This window comes from Acinonyx jubatus, chromosome B1 (assembly GCF_027475565.1).
Source record: "Acinonyx jubatus isolate Ajub_Pintada_27869175 chromosome B1, VMU_Ajub_asm_v1.0, whole genome shotgun sequence".
Classification (NCBI taxonomy): domain Eukaryota; kingdom Metazoa; phylum Chordata; class Mammalia; order Carnivora; family Felidae; genus Acinonyx; species Acinonyx jubatus.
In genome coordinates, this window is record NC_069382.1 from 98,706,592 (window position 1) to 98,729,993 (window position 23,402).

The 23,402-nt window shown below is 36.1% G+C and overlaps 1 protein-coding gene across 1 annotated transcript in view; it reads right to left on the bottom strand.

Annotated features, from left to right (window-relative positions):
- Positions 1-20,634: 20,634 nt before the first annotated feature.
- SPRY1 (sprouty RTK signaling antagonist 1) overlaps positions 20,635-23,402 on the bottom strand; it is a 30,440-nt gene continuing 27,672 nt past the window's right edge. Inside the window, exon 3 of the transcript XR_008296146.1 lies at positions 20,635-20,658. The gene's annotated coding sequence lies outside the window, so the exon portion shown is untranslated. The remainder of the gene's footprint in view (positions 20,659-23,402) is intronic.

Sequence of the window (23,402 nt, forward strand, 5' to 3'; positions counted from 1 at the left end):
TTTTTTCCCTCACAGGTAAAATGTCAATTACACTGATTTTAGCAGCCTGTATTTACAAGAGCTGATCTTTTGCAAGAGCGTCTATCTTGTCAGTTGAAAAGTTCAAGGGTATGTTAGCCCTGATATTTGTAGCAATGAAATGTAATGTTTCTGAGCCTTTTTCTTTTCTTCTTTTCAGGTTTGCTATTTTTGTGTTTATTTTCTCATGGTTTCAAAACTTACTCTACCAAATTCCCAAGTCTGGAATTATTTTCCATCACTGCAGTCATTGAAGCATAGTATTGTTTTGTTTGCCGTCCGGAACATCCTCCAGTTCCACGCAGAGGGGAAGAAGAGGAGAAGAAAGGGGGAGCAGGTGCAGAAGTTCTATTCACAAGGGCACTGACCCTCAGCAGGGGCGTGACAGGGCTTTAAAATAGGATTAGACACCCAAACAAGAAAAAGGTCACACTTGACATTTCCACTGCAAATACCAATGCAAATAGAGCTGATCCTAGGAACATTTTTCACACACACACACACACACACACACATACACACACACTTTTGGCTCAACAGAAAAATGTAATTTTCAATGAATTAATTTCCTAAAAGCTCAAAAAAGCAACTACTGGAAATGGGACCCAACGATAACAGCAAACATGAGTCAAAAGGCTCACTTGAGAAATTTCTCTTTTACTTATTTGCTATTTTTAAGGGTTTGTTCTTTGTTTTGTCATGGGAAGAAAAGTAAGGATGGAGTTGATGAGAAAAATGACATAAAGATTTGGAAACTTTGATTACATTACATTAAAATTCATTTATTTTTAAAAATTTAGCCTCTAATCATATCAACCCCATTCTTACCTGTAAATTGTCCCATTTGTTTCCTGCATAATTGATGATAGATTAATTAATAACATTTTTTCTCTCAATTTTCCATTTGCATATTCAAAAGTAGCTGACCAAAGCACCAATACCAAAGTAAGCTTTGGAAGCACCTAGAAGAGGAAATCTGTCTCAAGCTGCTTCAAGATCCACCAATACCTACTGAAGATTTCTAAATTGTTCACCAAAAAGGAAGTTGCCCATTGATCTTGCTGTGTGATTCTGAGAACGCATGAAACTTCCAGTTCCAAAAATGAATGCCTTCATTTGTACAACTGAGGCATGTATAGCTATCAACAGTGTCCCCAAAGTAAGTCAGACCAACATAGATTTATTCCTGATACAAGGAATTCTTGGAGGAATAAGTAAATTCCAGGGGCCTATATGTATACAATCACCCACAGGCAGTCCAAGAGAAATGTATCTGCTGTGTACAGCCATATTTTAACATATTAGATATATATAAAGGGAGGTTCATCTATACACAAATTGTTAAGGCTCTTGAAAGATAAGTCAATTCTATCATAGAGAAAGTAAAACCCTTGAAGTGAAGAGCTTTCCTGACCTGGTATGGTAAGACACGGGGGAAGGGTTGAATCAATGTGTCCAAACTCCACTTTCATTTAATGATCACAGGTTTGAAATTGTCTATCAAATTGAAATGACAAAATTTGTAGCCTTTTATTACTCAAAGTTATACAGAGCTCTCAAATTATCTAACTGGTATAAGATTACCTGGGTTAAAAACTTTAGTTTCAACCAAAAGCAGAAAAGAAGAAAGAGAGAAAGAAAAGAAAGAAAGAAAACTACCTTCCCATGAGAAAATGTATGATTTCATTAAGTTATCTGAAATTATAAAAATAAATTCAAGGACTCTCATAAATACCTAATTTTGCTCCTAGGTATCTAGGGACACCATATCCCAACCTGAGAGAGCTTCTGTAAACTGCTGCTGAAGCAGCACCCACAGTTTTGGTTGAATTTAGCCTGGAAAATGCCTTACCACATTCTCATCTCACAAGTTACATGTAATGATCTAAATTGCCCCTTTAACCTTAATGAAATCCAAGAACCTATTATACAGGAAAACATTTTTTACTAAAGATCAGCTTTAAGGTCATAGTTACAATCAAGATTTTTTTAAACCACATATGATATTCAGAATCTATAGTTATTAACTGTAATGGAGACCATGAAGAAAGTGAGAAACAGACTAGATTAAGCTGAATTTTGGAAAGCTTCTTTGCTGCAATTTTTGGGACTTACTAGTCAAGAGAAAGAATTCGTGTAAATTACCTTTAAAAATATTCTAAGAACAATATCTAATTTTACCTTTGGATGTTTGCCAAAATAATCTCATCTAAGTATTTATGTGGCTATTACCACTGGGATCAATTAAGTGTTTAGCTGAAGACGCAATATTAAACTGAAATGCGAATTGGGAATTCTTGATGATCATATTACATAAAACAGTTATAGCAAAAATTCATAGTTACAAGAAGATCATTTATTTGTCTTTACTAAGGAGCTATAGGATTTTATGAGAAAATGTAAAATGTGTCTTGAGAGATAAGGTGAGAGGCCAGAAAAAAACAGATCAGATCACTTATTCACCGCTCTTAGATTATATGGAAATGGAAAAGAATATTTTTACTTTTATATTTTTTCTAAGTTTATTTATTCATTTTGAGAGAGACAGAATGTGAGCTGGGGAAGGGCAGAGAGAGGAGAGAGAGAATCCCAAGCATGATCAGCACAGAGTTGGACATAGGGCTTGAACCCACAAATCACGAGATCATGACCTGAGGCTAAACCAAGAATCTGAAACTCAACCAACTAAGTCACCTGGGCACCCCATGAATATTCTTACTTTTAAAGGTAATGTTTGGGGCACCTGGGTGGCTTAGTCAGTTGAGCATCTGACTTCAGCTCAGGTCACGTCAAGTCCCACGTTGGGCTTTGCACTGACAGCGAGGGATTTGCTTTGGATCCTCTCTTTCTTTCCCTCCCGTGCTCATGCTCTCTCTCTGAAAAACAAATAAACATTTAAAAATTAAAAACATAAAAAAAGATAATGTTCAATTGCTTTTCTAATTACAAAAGCAATACATGGTGAATTTATAAAATTTGAAAAATGTAAAACTTAAAATCTTAAAATCCATAAATAATCACTGGTTTAGGGCTTTTATTATGCAAATGTATACATAAATGTAAGTATATTAAAAAGGGATTATCATTGTTTCTATAAATCCATGTACTACTTTTCCAGTCCATCTCTAGTTATTTCTTTGGGATCCATTTTTCGAGGAAAAATTGCTGAGTTAAAATACATAAACATTTGTAATCTTGCTACCAAAAGCACAATTACTTTAAAGTGATTATGTATACTCCCAAAATTAATGTATTTATCTTGTTAACATCAAATATTAAATATTTTGTATTTAGATATATAAATGTATAGATATATACATATATATTTTTAAATGTATCATCATTGCTTTAATCTGTATTTCTTTGATTACCAATGAGGTTGAAATTTTTTATTAGTGGAGTAGTCATGGTTCCCATATTGATTTATAAAAATAGTCTTTTTTAATGTTTTTAACTTACTTATGGCAGCAAGGCTTCTTGCAAATATTTTTTCCATTTCATCATTTTACTTATGTTTTTTAAACAAATTTTCTTTTATAATTTATTCTACTGCATTTACTACATTGTTTTATGCTTAGAAAATTCATCTTCATCTCAAAATTTGTTCAATATATATATATTTGTTCTAGAATTTTTATAGTTTTAATGCATCTAATATGTATTATAATATATAGTAAAAGAATGAAACTCTAATTATTTTTTTTCTCCAAGTTATTGGTCTGGTCTCCCAATCAAATCATCCTTTATCCAAGACTTTATTTTTAAATCATGAATTGTCACTTAAAACATGAGGAAATTTTCTATTCTATAATTGGGTTGTCTATTCTTGTTTTAATTCCATGTTGTTTAATTTCTGTCATTTTTCTTAAGAGATATAGTGTCATTAATCACTCTTTTCAAAAAAATAAATCTTGAACATGTTCACATGCTTAAACTTTAGAATAATTTGTTCAAGTTCCTAAAGGCAACCATGCTGGTCTTGTGATAAGGAATGCATTAGCTCTGTAAGTTAATTTGGAAATAATTGCCAACTCTTTCATATTAAATCTTTACATCCAGAAGCAAAGTAAACTTTCATGTTTCTCTAACGCTCTCGTGAAGATGTTTATTACTGTTACTGATTAACTCTTTTACCCATTGTATTTTCTTTGTTTTTTGGATTTTTGTTTTTCATTTGGGGTGGGATTTGTTTTGTTTTGTTTTGTTTTGTTGTTTTGTTGTTGTTGTTGTTTTCTATCAAATAGGAAAACTAATTTGGGGACATTTCTGTTGCAAATTATTCATTATGTATCCATTACCTGGTCACTTTATGGAAATTTCCTGTACTAAATGTTTTAAAGTTGATTTCTTTATATTTCTCCAGATATACATCATCATATATAACAATGAATCTCCTTTTTTGTAAGTTGTACTTCCCATTTCTACTTCAAACAGAATAATACTAAGTAATGACTTATAGAAGCATCCTTGTCTTATTCCTGATTTCGCATCTAGTGTTTCATTGTTAAATTTTACCTTGAATTTTGGTTTGGGATATTAATTCTTTATCATTTAGGATTTCTATAGAATTAGAATGGAAACTTATGTAAGACAGCATGTAGTGTTAAGTAATATTCACTCCATGATAGTGTCTAGCTATATCATCTGATTGTTATCAGTTGTCATTATTTAAAATTCCAAATTTTTTATGTAATTGAGGTAACCATATAAAATATGCCTGAAGGATAGATTGGAAGGAGGAAAAGTTAACAACAGAAATCCAATTTCAAGGAAAGACAATGGGGCTCCTAAGATTAAAGAAACTCACAAAGAAATCTGACTTGATGACTACATTTAATATCAGTCTCTGAGGAAAGGAAATGGTGGTTCTACTGCAAAATGAAACTATTCTTGAATAAAGTATTAGCTCATTTATTTTCTTTCTTCTTTGTCACAAAAGCATTTGAAGATTATGAATATGCCTCATTGTATAGCTTTGGTCCTATACCATAGTCATGTCAGTATTTTTGTTTCTTTGGCAAAGTTTTCATTTTCTCTTTGACTTACAAGATAAAGCATTTCATCAATTGCAAAACACTTTTTTGCACATTTCAGAACTCTCAGGTTGAGATGTGTCTGCTAATCAAAAGTATGTTAATTTCACAAAAATGTGGTATTTAATTTCCAGGACAATTGATCATTTTGTTTAATCTTTCATTATCAGTTTTTAGTTTTATGTCATTAAGATCAGACAGTCTAGCCTATTCACTTTCTACATGGAAAGAATTTATTGAGATGTTCTTTATAGAACAATGTAATCAATTTCTGAAAATATTTCACATATATTTTTTAAAAAGTATATTCTTTGTTTGAATTGTGCAAAGTTCAATAATTAGCTATAAATTCCACTTCTATATTCTAATTTTCTATGTCTATATATTACCTACTTGATTTGTCAAAAGCTGGGAAGAAAGTGTATTATTCCACAATAATTAAGTTTTTGTCCATTGCTCTATGTATTTCTGGTATTTTTTACTTTATATACTGATTTTTATTATAGTACCTATGTAACTCAGTTTTTGAAGATTTATGACTTACTTTTCCAAAGTGTGGGTTGTGCTTTTTATCAATGTAAAATAACCCAAAACACCCATTTTGATTCTTTATCGTGCTCTATAGTTTTTATACTGTCTATAGATTCTGCCCGGATTCTGACAATATGATGGCTATTAGTCTTATTCATCGGTGTTGTTAAAGAGGTTTCATTTTATTTTGGGTTTCTAAATAGATGTTTTTCTTGGGCATTTAGAAGAAGCTAAGTCAGGTTTAATTTAAAACAAAAGCTGTCCCAGAACAAAAAGACTTACTGAATGCCCACATTCTACAAATCTGTGCTGAGCACTTTACATGTATTGCTCATTTAAACATCACAGTAACTTTATTAGATGGACAGGCCCACTTCTAATATTTGTTGGTGGGGTCCAGAGTATAAACCAAGGGATCTTTCTTTACCACACCCAGCTCTGTCCTGTGTCAGAAGCATCTCACATATGCATATGGACACTGAAGCCCCTCATGTCCCAGTTCCATCTATTTCCATCCCCCCTCTGCCAACCCTTTCCCTTGGTAGCAGCATTATAGCCCCATTGTCTACCCTGAGAAGACAGCCCTGAGAAGGAGTCCTATAATTGCCTGAAGGTAAGCCTTGCTATTTGGGTCCAGAACCCTGAGGTCGAGGGTACCCAGAATATGGGGAGGTATAGGTTCTGGGAGAATGGCCATATCCTGTTGGACCCACAAACTCTCAGCCACATGGGAGATGAGGTCAGAGGAGGGCAGAGCAAGGTCTTCTGAGTGGGGAGGGGCAATGTGCCAAGATAGGACCTGGGTACTTGGGTCTGAGGGTCATATTAAAGAAGATAGTGACGGGCCCTGGCAAGTGGCAGAGACTGGTCTTGAACCTGTATTTGTCCAAATCTAAGCCCATCCTTTCCATCTTTATCACTTATCTCTAACTTATGTGCATTACAAGGATACAAAGATTTCAAACAATGTGCTATGGTGTTCTGGAAAGGACTTTGAACTTCTTGAAGTAAAAAAAAAAAAGTTAAAGCACAGAAAACTCCTCAGAATGGTTTGTATTATTTTGCTGAGGAAGAAAACAGAGCTACAGAATCTGCTTTTAACAGTGTTAGACTTTTTTAACCCCATTCAGATATCCCCCAAGAACATAGATTTTAGGTGGACTCAGAAGTGTCCCATTACCTTCTGTGTCAGAAAACATGGAAAAAAAACTAGAAATAACTGCATCAGGGTGCTGTAGTACCATTTACACCTCCTTGTAAATCTCCAGGGTCCTCAAGAGAAGCAGGAATTCCTTGTCCCACATGGCCAATTTCTTACAGCGGGGGGGATGGGGGGGAGGTTTTAAATAGGTTTGCCTACTGCCTCTCACAAGGGAGTTGGCACAGAGCTAAGGGGCTCCGGCAGGACCTTCAGAGCCTGAAAGATGTACCATAATTTTTCTTTTGTGACTAACAGCAGTTCCCTGGTGCGTCACACAGCATTTTACATGTACCATGAATGGTTCATTAACTCATTCCTCATCCTCAAAGCTGTACATAAACTAGATTACTTCTTTAGCCTGTGTTCACTTAACTTTCCCCCCCTCCTTTGCTTCAATAAGTCCATTTTTTCTTTCATTTTCATTCAGATTCCTTTAATTTTAAAAAAAAGTCGTTCTACATTTTTGCCATTCTAAAATCACCACAATTTCTTCATTCCCATTATTTAACAAAACCATTTGCCTTTTTTGTAGATCTTCCTTCTCAATTTATTCATGATATTCCTCACTTCTACTAACCTGTACAAAGGCAATGTTAGTCACTAGCAATTGACCTGACCTTTTCATTGCCGTTATCTTTTCCACTCCACCTAACTTATGACCGAAAAACACTTTCTAACACATCAAGTATGTTATAAATTTTAGCTGGAGACAACTGAAGCTTGTGATAGAGGCTGGAAGTAGATTAGCTTAGAGGGTCAGGAGGAATGGATGAGCTCAGGGTGCATGTGCATAAATCAAGCATTCAGTGATGCTGGCAAAGACTAAAATACCAGCTCCAGCAGACCAGCACAACTTTAAGGAGATTCAAAGAGAGGTTAAGGGGATCAGAGAGCATGGAGGAGAGTAAAAATATCAATGAGAGAGCTTTTGTTTATGTCTACTTACCAGATATACAAATTACTAATGATGAGCAACACTACAAGCAAATCTTTTAATGATGCCTTTTTCTAGCTACCAGTGATGACAGCAGCATTGGCAACCCTCCCGGAATGGCACATGTGTGGGTTCCTCAGTCTGATAGTGAGCAGTGGATATAGCCTACTATCTGATGTAGCAAAACTTTTTTTCAATTTAGGAAATTATCATTTAATCACACGCAGTTTGTTCTATTCTGAATGGTTTAATTTTGCCACTGGTTGATTTAATGGATTCAAGTAACCCCAGGACATCAAAAACCCATGAGAAGGGTTAAAATTGCTTGCTTTTAAAGATCTTCAAAAGCCTCACTTAGAATTTACCTACTTTGAAAATTTAAAACAAAAAAAAAAAAAAATGAAAGTTAAGCTTACAAAGTAAGTGTATGGAAATCATTTTGATTTCTGCAATTACTTTCATGTGAATTTTTGCATTTAACTATGCATGAATTCCTTAATAAATACTTTTTAATTTAAGAGAATTTAGTAATCATATATTTGAAGTTTTTCCCTTTTTAAAAACGTCATTATAACCCAAAATAATCTGGGAAAAAAACAACAAATAAAATTGAATTATTTTCTGAAAGATCAATTTACTTCTCTAACATGTTTAACAATTAATGTGACATATTTATGTTAAAATTAATTTATATTGGGCTGAGGATTTTGAATCTTTAAAAATTATTGTTTGGTCACTCTTACTAGAAAGGAACTGTCATTTTCTTCCCCAAATATCATTAGAGTTTAAAGTTCTTGGATTCAGACAGGTTTTTCTCCATTTGAGAAGTGATATTATATTCTTTATCATTTATCTTTAGTGCTACCTGGTTTGTCGTGAATGGTTCATAAGTATTTTTTAAGTCAATAAAATTTAAAAGGGACTTTAAGCTCCCAAACTTTGTGACTTAGAAATATCAGATAAAGAAGCAAAAATAAAACCCCATTTTCCCTATGACCATGTAAATCTAGCTACCCAGTACCACCAAAATATATTTAACATCTTAAATGCCTAACTTATTGTTAAGGCATAATTCAGATACCAAGGGAACATAATGTGTGGCAAAAATAAAGTGTCATTAATATGTACCAATTAAGTTCCTGACCAGCTTGACTTAGTAAAATGACTGATTCTTTTATGTGGGTGATAGAAAGTACAGAGCTGAAGAAAGATACCGGGATCAGAGGGGTAATCACAGAGAGATCTTGAACTGGACCTGCTAAAGGATGTCCCAGAACTTCAGAGACCCAGTTCAGTGATGGCAATGAAACTCAAATTTAGAGTGGCATGTGTGAAATTAAATAGTAAGAAATATTGACAATTATAATAATTTAATAAATGCTTTGCTTATTTCATGATAAAAATAATGTCCAGCTAGTTGGCTGAAGGCAGCCATTTCTATATGATATTTTACCATGCCTTTATTTCTAATTTATCCTTTTACTTTCAATTAATTTTTTCAAACGGATTGTAATTTTCTTCCTACTCAAAAGAATCTACCTTGGCTTTTTATGGTTACATATATAATAATCAGTAAATCTGCTCTGTCGCCTTTATTACCAAGCCTTTGGGCACCTCATAAAGTCAACCTTATCAATAATTTGCTAGTACATCACTTTTTTCAGTGGAAGTATAATTTTATCTTTGCAATTACATGGCATTTACTATTAAAGTCCAAAGTAGACATTGATATGTTAATATGCAGAAAAATCACCTTTCTGGGTATGGCAACAAGAGAATATAGTCTACAGCTTTAACACAGATTTAAACTTTTTATGGCATTGCTATACTAATATACTAATATTAATATAATAAATGTTCATTGGGTTGGACTCTATGACTATACTGTTTTTTTGTTTGCTTATTTGTTTTTGTCATTTTGTTGCTTTAATGGTGGTTGTCAGGAACAGCATATATATCTTGCTCACTACTTTAATGATAGTATAAATTAGGGGAATTTTTTTAGTTTTTTTTTAAGTTTTATTTATTTATTTTTGAGAGAGAGACAGCATGAGCAGGGGAGGGGCAGAGAGACAGTGAAAGAGAGAGAATCCTAAGCAGACTTCACGCTACCACCACAGAGCCCGATGCAGGGCTCCAACCCACAAAACCGTGACATCAAGACCTGAGCCAAAACCAAGAGTTGGATGCTCAACCAACTGAGCCACCCAGGTGCCCATTTAGTCTTTTTAAAAGATGATCAACAGAAGAATCTTGGTCTCCTGAATCCTAGAGTCTACTCTTTTTGAAGTTCATATACAAGCTAAATTCCTCTCATAAAGAATTTATTATTCTAGTTATGAAACAATTCCACAATATCCCCATAAAATAAAGAGAAGTATCCTTATTTTAGACAGGAAGAGTTTAAAAGAAAATAAAATGCAATAAGCACTATTACAACCCAGTCTGCTATTGTCTGTAAACCACAATGATAAACACACAGCATTTCCCTTGTTACCCACCAAGAGGCCCTTAAGGAACATTCCAATATTCTTTCCTTTCATCCCTTGCAGTCTGAACAAGTCCCAGTACAGTACCAGAGTTGAGGATCCTCTTATTTGGAAAAAAAAGTAAAAGAACTCAGAACCATTTTCTGATCCTTTTTAAAAACTCAAATGTTACCATTCAAATCTACCCATTACCCCTCTAGAAAAATACAGAGGTCTGCCTTTGCTAATAGGCAGATGATTGAAACCAAAAGAGATCTACAAACACATGAATGGCATGTTTTCATTTAACTCAATGATGCCTCAAATATCTATCTTTCCTCAGTCATTTCCCACTTTCTCAGACTCAACCAAGAAACCTCCCAAATGGCAAGTTATCTGGCAAACTGTTCATCTTTTCTGCAAAGAAAATTAACCACAGCCATTGCTCTTTTAAAAACGTGGGAGATATAAGGGCGCCCGAGTGGCTCAGGCATTGAACGTTGGACTCTTGATTTCAGCTCAGGTCATGATCCCAAGCCCCCCATCGGGCTCCATGCTGGGTGTGAAGCCTGCTTGTGATTCTTTCTCTCTCCCTCTGCCCCTCTCCCCTGCTCACTCTCTGTCTCTCTCTCTCAAATAAAAAAAAATGGATACACACACACACACACACACACACACAAACACATATGATATATATACACACAGAGATATGTACCACATCCTCAAAATTATTCATTGGTAAATTTTGCATGTTTCATGTTGATTTTTTGAGAGAAATAACAGGAAAGCACAAATAACAAAAACTGAAAATTGTTTTTCTTTGTGACCTCCCTATACACAATATTTATGAAAACAGTCATTCTTACAGCATAGAAACAAGGCAATTAGGAGGAACCTTAAGGTTGTTCTGGGTCCGTCTAGACATTGGCATGACTATGAAGGTTCCTGCTGCTTTGTCTATAAAATGGAACTGGTAATACTTACTCACTCAGCACTTTACATCTTTAACCTCCTTTGCAGTGAAGGCTGATGTACATATTTCCCTACTGTGTAACAAGGATAGTTCCTCTATGGAAAACAGTCACAATAACTTCTTAGGTATAGCCCACCATTACAAATCTTTGAAACAAGAAATGGAACATACCACCTGAAATAAAGCAGAAAGATGGCATTCATTTTAAGCCACCACAACTGGCAGGCCAAGAGTGAAGAAAGAGTATGGTCATTAGCATTAAGAACAGGGGGTGCTTGGGTGGCTCAGTTGGTTAAGCTTCCAACTTCAGCTCAAGGCATGATCTTGTGGTTCATGAGTTCCAGCCCCGTGTCAGCCTCTGTGCCGATAGCTCAGAGCCTGAAGCTTGCTTCAGATTCTGTCCCACTCTTTCTCTGCCCCTCCCCTACTCTCTCTCTCTTTCTTTCTCCCTCATGCATGCACACTCTCTCTCTCAAAAAATAAATAAACATTAAAAAATTTAAAAAAAGAATTGCCTATAACAAAAATTTAGGGTTGCATGGGTTGGAAGGTAGGACTGGGGGAAGAGAAGATATTTTCTCCTCAGGTTGAGGGCTAAGAAATTTCAAAATTTTAGATGTTAATAGATGAATAAGCTTCAAAAAAAATCTTAATTTTTTTCTATACTTGTATAGCATAGTATTCACCTCTAGAATGAAATTGGAAGTTTCAAAACAAAAATTTCAAACTAAGCCACTCTACAGTTCTAGCAGATATTCCTGGGAATTTGAAATCAAAAGAATTTGAGAACTGTTATGAAGGATTCAAAATCATAAATTCCTTCACTTAATCCAGGAAGCATGTAAAGTCATGGATATTTTCCCTAGTTTTTAAAATTTTTAAAAATGAGTTAGCTTTTAATGATTAAACACATTCCCTATTATATGGTTTATTACACTTGTTACTTAGAATAATTGGGTGCTTCTGGGAAATGGCCCTCTAAGAAATTTAACAGTCCACTTGATTAATATTTAATATAAGACTATACACTCAAGTCAGTTTAATAGTATATTAATATACTTAAACACTATTTACTGAAATCCTGAAGTAATCCCCTATTCCTCTGAAATGCATGGTTATTAAACAGGAGTGAGTTAAATATGTACAAATGGATTTTAAAATATATCACTTGTTTTTAAGTTTACTAAAGAAAAGATATTTTTGCAACCAGGATCCACTGGTCTGCTTTATATAACCCCCAATCTCCCCACCCCCACCTATTCCACCCAAGGCCTGAGCTATACTAAAATTTTGCAAAGCCTTGCATTGTTCTCCCTGACACCAGATCAACCAACACAAAAAAGCAACTGCCAGCTCAAAAGCAATCCGGTGATAGAGCCTGGTGCTATCTAATCAAGGGCAAAAGGTCACTTCCGAACAACTGGGCAATAAAAGATTATTTCTAGGGACAAAACAGAGAGGCCCAGAGGTGGGGGGTAGAAAGTGGGGAGGAGCTGGGAAGGAAGAAGGGCAAAAGGGCTCCCGTCTGTGGGAGGAAGTGCATTGACTCTAGGCAGCAGACGGGAACCATCTGGCTCCTTCCGAGGTCTGTTCTTAAGACAAGAGAGAAAGCCCCTTTAAAGGGGCCAGTGACTCTGGGCTGTGCAATTCAAATTTTTTAATAATATAAAACCAGCTTTCCCAGGCATAGAAAAATCAGAGAGAGAGAGAGAGAGAGAGAGAGAGAGAGAGAGAGAGAGAGAAAATAAGTCTTTTCCCAAATAGGAGATAGATCCACAAATGCTAACTGGAGGATGCATTGCTTTTCAGTAAACAAACTCTCTTGATAAGTACTAAGTACATGATCCAGCAAATAGAGTTTAAGTATTATTTAAAGTTAACCTTAAGGTAAAACACACACAGAGACACACATAATTTTTAAAAGAATATGAAATCCTCTTTCAATGATACAGTGGTACTAACTTCTTCTTCCCTCCTCCTTCTACTTTACCACTCTCCTCCCCACCCTCCCCAATCTTCTTCCTACAGTAGTAGTCTTCTCACTTGTTCTTATTGAAGCACCTTGGAATGGGTACAAGGTAAGTCAAGGGCCCTATTGCAGTCAGCCTAGATGCCTTGGTCTAGAGAAAGCCAGAATTACAGACAGTGTACCCTATTCCCCCCCCCTCAACCCCCCCAAAAGAGTCAGTACCAAGTCAACTATGTCCTCAATTTTCTCATCTGTGATTGATTTTTTTTTTTTAACCACTGAGTAATTACCAACTGAAATAGAAAGTACCCAGGCTGAGAGACTACTGCTGGCTGTGTGGCTGCAAACATGAGATCCTAATTACAGTAATTCAAAATCCACAGGACAGGAAGCCCAATCATTTTCAGACATTTTTTTTCTTTTTTCTTTTTTTTTTCTGGAGGAGTACAGCATAGCTAACAGGCCAGCTGATTGGAGACAGTTCAGGGTGGGCCACAGCATGATATTCATGTTTCTAAATACGAACATCTCTTAAAAATGGCTCTGTTCAAGAACTGGGATTTGGAATAAATGTCTGCCAACCATTCCAGCAGTTCTGCTAGGAAGGAAATAGAGCTTTAAATGTCTTCTCCTAGGACAACTAAACCTTTGTCCCAATAGAACACACTGAGAAATTATTCTACAGAGAAAATTTCATATAAGTAGGAAATAGAAAAGTAGATAAAACTGAAACTTGCTTTTTGACATCCTCGTAATCATAAGAAAAAAATTATGAGAAAATATTCAAATAATGTCATAAGAAATTATAGCACAAAAATATGTTAAGATTTCCTCTCAAGAAGAATATTGTCATAGGTAAATGCCATACTGTACATAAACAAGTAATATGATAATGGTGGTCGTGGTCAACTTTTATCAAATGTCAGTACACATCAACCACTGAACAGGAGATACAATGGGATTGCCACAGAAAGGTACCCAGAATCCATTTCTTCAAGGAGTTTATCATCTAAAAGTGGTGGAATAAACCCACCTGGAAAACATGCAAAAGAATATACAGATAAGCCCAAAACTAATAGTTTCTTAATGCTTAAGGGATACGGGAATACACTGTACTCTGGATTAGGGGGTTCTTTTGGGAAGGACTCTAATGATGAAACGAATTTCAAACAGAATTTTAAAGAAGGGTAAACACATGCTTTGGCAGAGTAGAGAAGACATTGGTCTTTTCTAGCCAAGGAAGTTTAAAGGTAGGATGAGAATATCTGGTTAACTGGACTTGATGCTCTAAACTGAGGAGATACAATAGTTGAGGACAGTCTAGGGAGCAAGGTCTACTGGAGAGCAGGACACACAGAAGGTTATAGGTTAAAAATCATGAGCTTCAAGTGCAAATCAAAATCACAAGACACTCATTAAGATGGATATTATTTTTTAAAAGTAACAAAATAACAAGTGTTGATGAGGATGTGGAGAAATTGGAACGCTTATGTATTGTTTGTTCGTAGGAATGTAACATGGTGCAGCCACTAAAACAAAACAAAACAAAACACAAAAAACAAAACAAAACAAAAAAAAGTACAGTGGCTCCTCAAAAAATGTAACATAGAATGATCTTATGATCCAGTTTCTGGGTATACATCCAAAGGAATTGAAAGCACAGACTCAAATGGAACGGTGTATATCCATTTTTGAAGCAGCATTATTCACAATAGCCAAAAGATGGAAAACTACTCAAATACCTATCCACAGAAAAATGAATAAACAAAATGTGGTATATACATACAATAAAATAATTCAGTCTTAAAAGGAAAGGAAATTCTGACACGTGCTACAACACTCTTGAACTTCGAAGACATTATGCTAAGTGAAATAAGACACAAAAGGGGATACATTGTATATGACATGCCAAATTTATAGGGACAAAAAATAGGATAATGTTTGCGAGGGGCTGCGTAAGACTGGGGAATTATGATTTAATTGGCATAGGGTTTCAGTTTGAAATGAGGAAAAATTTCTGGAAATGGATAGTGGTGATGATTGCACAACCAAGTAAATGTACTTAGTGCCACTGGATGATACAGTTATTAAAAAATGGTTAAAATGTTAAGTTGTATGTTATGTATGTTTTATCACAATAAAAAGAATGCACTAAGACAAACTTTAGAAAGAAAACAGAGGGAGCTTCAAAATAAACAAAGCTAGCTTTAAAACCATGTTTGCCACTTAATAGCCATATAACCATGGGCAAGGTACTTACTGTTTGAGGTCCAAATTCCTCAGCTATGGAATACAGATAATGACCCTCACAATACAGGTTTATAAATACAAGAAATAATGTAAAGTCACCACTTAGAATAAGAATTAACCAGGATTCTTGGTTTCAAGAAATGGAACCACAAATGAAGTACCTCAGGGAAGTTATTGACTTATTGAAGCAAAGAACAAGAGGGTGGGCAAGGCCAGATGCTGGCAAAAGGAACAACAGGAACTAAGCTGTTGTCTAATAATATCAAGTTCTTTTCATCTGACCTGCCATTTCTGCAGAGTAGTTTCTCCGACTGCTAGAGAATATGACTAATGGGATTTTATACATACGTTCCTATGCTTTCACAACTGGGCCAAAAGAGAGCTCTTCCTTTGGTCCCATTTGAAAAACTCCTGGGGAAGACTATAGATGCTGGCGAGGATGTGGAGAAACAGGAACCCTCTTGCACTGTTGGTGGGAATGCAAATTGGTGCAGCCACTCTGGAAAACAGTGTGGAGGTTCCTCAAAAAATTAAAAATAGACCTACCCTATGACCCAGCAATAGCATTGCTAGGAATTTACCCAAGGAATACAGGAGTACTGATGCATTGTACCCCAATGTTTATAGCAGCACTCTCAACAATAGCCAAATTATGGAAAGAGCCTAAATGTCCATCAACTGATGAACGGATAAAGAAATTGTGGTTTATATACACAATGGAGTACTACGTGGCAATGAGAAAGAATGAAATATGGCCCTTTGTAGCAACATGGATGGAACTGGAGAGTGTTATGCTAAGTGAAATAAGCCATACAGAGAAAGACAGATACCATATGGTTTCACTCTTATGTGGATCCTGAGAAACTAACAGAAACCTATGGGGGAGGGGAAGGAAAAAAAAAAAAAAGAGGTTAGAGTGGAAGAGAGCCAAAGCATAAGAGACTGTTAAAAACTGAGAACAAACTGAGGGTTGATGGGGGGTGGGAGGGAGGGGAGGGTGGATGATGGGTATTGAGGAGGGCACCTTTTGGGATGAGCACTGGGTGTTGTATGGAAACCAATTTGACAATAAACTTCATATATTGAAAAAAAAATGAAAAACTCCTGGGGAAAGACTGATTGGACCTGGTCACATGCAGAACCCCTAGCCCAATTACTGTGGCTGGGCCAGGAGGTGAGAAAACCCCATTAAAAGCCCAAGTTAAGGAGGGAGGATGGAGATAGCCACTGGGAGAGTAGATGTGAACCCAGCAGCTACCTTATTGGATGACTACTACAACCAGTTTGGGAAATAATCATCTAGATTTTATATACAAGATAAATAGGAGCCATCTTAGATATCTGAACAGAGAAATTATCATTTTATCTAAGAATTATGCATTTTGGAGCACCTGGGTGGTTCAGTTGGTTAAACCTCCATCCAATTCTTGATCTTGGCTCAGGTAATGATCTCATGGTTCATGAGTTTAAGCCCTGCGTTGGACTCTGTGCTGACAGCATGGAGCCTGCTTGGGACTCTGTCTTTCCCTCTCTCTGCCCCTCCCCTGTTTGCACTCTCTGTCACTCTTTCCAAATAAATAAATAAACTTTTTAAAAAATATGCATTTTATGTTGTTTTGAACTAATTAATTCAATCACTCATTATTAACACTATTTGAGATAAGTTACTACATACAGGATAATTTTCTGAATAACTGAAATTTGCTTCCCTAAGTATTAACTAACATTTTTATTTTGAACTTTACCTAAAATATATCATTTTATGGGGCACCTGGGTGGCTCAGTCGGTTAAGCGTCTGACTTCTGCTCCGGTCATGATCTCATGGTCCATGAGTTGGAGCCCTGCGTCAGGCTCTGAGCTGTCAGCTCAGAGCCTGGAGCCTGTTTCAGATTCTGTGTCCCCCTCTCTCTCTGACCTTCCCCTGTTCATGCTCTCTCTCTGTCTCAAAAATAAATAAACGTTAAAAAAAATTAAAATATATCATTTTATGATAAAGTATAAAGACAATTTTTATATATTCAAGATAATTTATCATGAAAATAAAATATCATACTGCATTGCACTAAACCAATACTCTCAGGAAAAATTTTCGTGCTCAGAACTGCTCAAATCCTTCACTCCAAGACTCAAAGGGCATCTTTAGGTCATTTGTTACTTCTTTTGTTACTATTCTCATTTTTCTGCTGCAAAAAGCAAACAAAAAAACACAAACAAAACAAAACAAAACAAACACAACCCTTTCTTCCTATCATCTTTCATCCTGCTTCTAACTGCTGAGTATTGAACATCAGATAATTAATGACTATAAGTAAAATAAGACTTTCAGGGTACATTTCATACGAAAAAAAGTGGACTGGCTTTGATCCAAAGAATTATTATAGGTGTTCAAGGATCTGTTCTTCAGGTTCACAAAAGTGTTTGGAAAACTGGAAGCCAACCTCTGCCTGAAATCCAGGTACTTCAAAATACTGAGTCAAGACATTAAATAGTATGGGGGAATCAAAGATCACTGACACACTGAAAGTTTCTAACCTAGTCATTAAAACATCAAATTAACTATATAGAGAATATCATCTAGCTTAAACTGCTTAGTTTGGAAATACAGTAGAAATTCAAAAGAAACATGTTAGAATATTTGCAAGGCAAATTTATTTCACCCAAGATATACTGGTTATTTGAGTTTGTCAACTAGATTTTCAGAAGAAATATTAACCAGATTAAGACAATCTTGACTCTAAAACAGATCATTAGTGACTGACAAAGTAGCTACTGAAACAGAGAACTCTCTCACAATTAATACAGTAATCCTTATTGGTACTTAGTGATTTTCACAATTTCTCTTCAAGGTGACTTTGATTCTGCTCTTGACCAAAGCATTGATGGTTGTGGCAACAATAACGTGTTTAAGGGAAGAATGACCCAGAAGGAACATGGAGAACATGTGTGCTTCATGAACATGTCTCTTCAGAAAGGCTTGTGATATTATCATCTCTCACCCAAAAACATAAAGTACATGGCCTAGTATTCTCAACAGCAAATGCTCAAATACCCAAAGAATTTAATCAAATCTGTGGTTGCACATTCTTAAAAGAGGAACTGAGTGTTGAAGGAAAGATTAGGGAGGACAGGAGAAATCCAGAAGAGCTCTCTTCCTTGTTTTCTCTTTCAGAATGCCTAGTAGGCATAGAAAATATTATTTTTATCATGTGATTAAAAGAAGAAATAAGTGATAAAATGTCAAGAGTAACCACATGCAAAAAGAATACAGTTCCTACGTAGGCTAACTGGCTCCCGTTCTAGGAGGGTAAATTCGCAGATAAAACCTGTGCCCCTGCCAAGGCCTGCCAAGGCGTTAAGTCTCTCCAGCTATGTAAACTGCAGAGAGTTTGCAAAGGAACAAATCCAGGACATAACCCCCTTGAAAACAACAAAAGGGATACTTGTCCAGACATTCACATTGCATCATGCCACTTCACAACTTATAATGAGTCTAGAAAAAGAGGCATGGTTTTGGCATGGCTAGTCCTGTAATTCTCATTCTATAAGACAAAACAAGCACATCGTTATTTTCTAGACTACATTTTATCTGCTTGAATCTACCTAGTGAGACATTGACAAAGCTCTTCAATCAAACTAAGCCAAATCAATGTGGGATTTTTTGCTATAAACTGCAAAACTTATTAGCAATCGATCAAGGCCTGATACACTTATTTTAGGGGTTTATTCAAGAGTCTTTTCCTTTCCTTCCCCTGTCTATCTCACTAATAATTGGCTCCAGTACTGAAAGTTTGAGGGAACTTTGTTATGTTTTCTGTGTATATGGGGGTTTTTTTGTATGTTTTCTCTATACAGTTCACATTATTCTAGATACTTAAGTTGTAAACTATACTACTGCACAAATACTTAAACTCAAACCTTTCACAGTGAGGAAGAAGAATTTTGTAGATAAAACCACATACAGGGACAGATGGAAAGATAGAGAAACAGACAGGTAGCTAATCAATGTGCCTTTTACCACCATGAGATTTAGGGAAGACTTATACCCTAAGTCTTCCATCTTTATCCAACAGACTAGATATTTATAACCTGCACATTGAAAATAGCTACTATGTGGAAAGGGCCATATCTGACATTCACAAAGTTAATAAAGTAATATCGAAAGTGTCAAAACATGCCCATTTTATTAAATTTTTTTCCCCTAGCATTTTTGAGCTTGTCAAAATTTTTCCAGATTTAACACAATTTTAGTTTCAGGTTTGTATAAATTCAGACTCAAATTCTTCTGTTTTCAGTAAACTTGGGAAAACTTACCTCACTGCCAATATTTGCAATATAAAATAGTAAAGGTCACAGCGATTTACAAGAGTTTTTAAAACCCAGTCTGAGAGATTTATGATACGTTGTGTATTCTTATTTCTTGCAATCTGTTATTCAAAAGATTAGAGGAGAATTAAGAAGGCTAAAGTCACAACTTCTTGCCATAGGCTTATTTTTCCTGCTTTCATCTCTTTGGTCTCTCTACTTATTCATTGATGAAAGTATGGAAGGAAAAATATATTATTCCCTATCTTAGTACATCACCAATACAGAAAACATGCAGTTCAACAATCCTTCTCCTGCTGAATAGTGAAGAAGAGTGTTTAGCATGGTGAAGATTAGTTATATATGGCCCAGAGCCATTCCTGAGAAGCTTATTAACTAGTTAAAGAGTTGGAACTAACGTATAGTAAACATTACATTGCCAACTGAAGGCAATCCATTTGCTCTGGAAATCAGGAGCATTGGTAGGGCTGATAACCTCTTCTGAAAGTGGAGGAGCTGCCTAATGGAGATTTGATATAGGGAAGAGCCAAGATGGCAGAATAGCATGGAAGTTGTTTTTGCATCTCGTGTCCGTGACATACAGCCAGATCAACACTAAACCACCCTGCACACCTAGAATACTGATTTGAGGATTAGCACAATGGAGGTCTGATATAAAGACACTGGCTACCTCTGCATGCAGGTAAGTGACTGAAGTGCCTACAGATTGGAATCCTTATCCTAATGTTTGAAGGATTATCTTTTATCTAGAAGCCATACTATATTAGTCTGCTAGGCTGTCATTGCAAAATACCACAGACTGGGTGCCTTAAGCAAAAGAAATTTATGTTCTCACAGTTTTAGAGGCTGGAAGTCCAAGATCAAGGTGCTGGCAGGATTGGTTTCTGGTGAGGCCTCTCTTCCTGGTTGATGGATAGTCACCTTCTCACTATGTCCTCACATGGCTTTTTCTCTGTGCTAACAGAGAAACAGAAAGAACACTCTCTTATGGCTCTTCCTCTTCACATAAGAACACAAGTTCTGTTGGATTATAAGGCTCCATCCTTATGACTTCATTGAACTTTTATTGCCTCCTTATTGCCCTGTCTCCAAACACAGTCATACTGTGAGATCGAGCTTCAACATATGAATTTGGGGGGAATATAATTCAGTCCCTAATATATACCTTAAGTCGAGAGAGTTATGGAGGACTAAGACTACCAGAAGACTATGATACTTAGGCCACAAAATGTAGGCCCTTGTAAGTTTCCTTGGGGGAAGAAAAAATCAGTCTCCATTGAAATATGCTTTAAGTTTATGTCTCTAGCTTTAATAAAAGTTTGTCACATGAACTATTTCTCCCTTTTTTTAGGGATATTGTCTATTCCCAATATTCAATTCCTTCTACATAAGTTCTGTGCGAGATTTGTCTTTTAGAATTTAGTGCCAGGGGCAAAATCTGTCTTCCCTGAGAACTTCCTGTAATTCCTTAAAATGCCAAGAAACTCATACTATAATATTTTCACTTTTTCTTCTAGTCTGGCAGGAAATTTTGGGTCATATTGGAAGTTCAAACATAGCAAACCTATTAACTGCTTATATTTGCAACCATCCTCTTACATGTTTTGCTTTTCACCCTGATTCACTTAGTACTTTTCTTAGTAAAAATTCTCTTAATATGCTTTTTAGCGGCCTCAATAAAACACATTTTCATGAAAAAGATAACGTTTAAACAAATCCCTGGCACTACAAGTATCTTTATAAAATTAAATCAGATTTTTATTTTGGGGGATGGGGGGAGAGAGACGGAGCACAAGTGGGGGAGGGGCAGAGAGAAAGGGAGACAAAGAACCTGAAGCAGGCTCTTAGCTGTCAGCACAGAGCCCAATGTGGAGCTGCAACCCACGAACCATAAGATCGTGACCTGAGCTGAAGTCCGATGCTTAACCAACTGAGCCATCCAGGTGCCCCTACGCCAGATTTTTAAAAATAAGATGGCAGATACCAGTTTCTGTGAAAATAACACGTATAAAAAAAAAAAAAAAAAAAGAGTGGCCACCAAAGAAGAGAATTCTAATTTATCTTTAAGTTTTCACTCTTGATACCCAGGAAAATGAATATCTGGCAATGAATATGAAAATAAAATTTCAAGAGTAGCAAAACCCATTTAAAAGTAGAAGATAAAGCTTCCAACAGAATCAATATATAATTTTAAGCCATTATATACAAATTCACTTTTATACTGGTTAGTAGTGTATCATCTTAGCTAGCAATAGTCGCTAGGAAATAAGCTCCACCCTTTTGCTGATGTGGGCGCACTGTTCTGCATTGTACGTCTCTGGTGGTGGCTGACCACCGGACTGTGCAGGTTAAAGAGTAAACAAAAGGGGCGCCCAGGTGGCTCAGTCGGTTAAGCGTCCGACTTCGGCTCAGGTCACATCTCGCGGTCTGTGAGTTCCAGCCCCACGTCAGGCTCTGTGCTGACGGCTCAGAGCCTGGAGCCCGTTTGGGATTCTGTGTCTCCCTCTCTCTATGCCCCTCCCCCGTTCATGCTCTGTCTCTCTCTGTCTCAAAAATAAATAAACGTTAAAAAAATTTTTTTAAAGAGTAAACAAAAGAAGCACCAGCAGCATGGCAGCCAGGAGGAAAAGGACAGATGCCCTTTCTGAGTCTCGGCATGTGCTAGGATGTGACTTCAACGCCTCTCACTGATAAGATTCATGCCTGTGGAAAAGCTGAGTTTTTTAAGTTTTAGAAAGAAACTGTAGTTTCTAGAAAGGAAAGGTAAAAGAAATCATAAACTACAATATTTAGCTCTTTTTTACCATGGTACAAAATTAGTGCATTGGAATAACATGTCTCACTATGTTGTGCAAATGTTGTACACATATTGTGTAAAAGTCCAGAGGATGTGTTTACAAAATATCAGCAACATGTGTTGATAATATTTAAAATCTATCAATCATGTATGGATGTCAGAAAACAATATGTTGTTGGATCTGCTGAACAAAGAAAAACTAACACAAAAAACTAGGTAAGGTCTTCCTGAAATTCTTCACAAATATGACAGACCTCCATAAAAACTCTGCCTTGTACTGTGGTTTCAACTAAATGGGGAAAAAATTAAGTAAAGCAACTTACATTCCGATAGGGGAGTGATAGGAAGTCTCTGGGAAAATAAGTTTTCACAAAGTAGGTAAGAAAGACTAAGCTAAACCTTGTATGGAAAATTAGGTCAAGATGAAGACTGAACATAAGCAATTACCTTCCCTATCTAAAACCTTCTAAAACAAATAGGAAAGATGACATGGGAGAGAATAATTCCTGAAGCATATTAGAAAACACAAAAGGGGGGGGGGCGCCTGGGTGGCTCAGTCAGCTAAGCGTCTGACTTCGGCTCAGGTCATGATCTCGCGGTCCGTGAGTTCGAGCCCCGCGTTTGGGCTCTGTGCTGACTGCTCAGAGCCTGGAGCCTGTTTCAGATTCTGTGTCTCCCTCTCTCTCTGACCCTCCCCCGTTCATGCTCTGTCTCTCTCTGTCTCAAAAATAAATAAACGTTAAAAAAAAAAATTAAAAAAAAAAAAGAAAACACAAAAGGGTTCAGTTAGCAGAATACCAAATGCTGGCAGGGATATAGAACAATAGGAATTCTCATTTATTGCTGGTGGGAATGCAAAAATTATGTAGCACTTTGGAAAAGTTTGGTAGTTTCTTATAAAGTT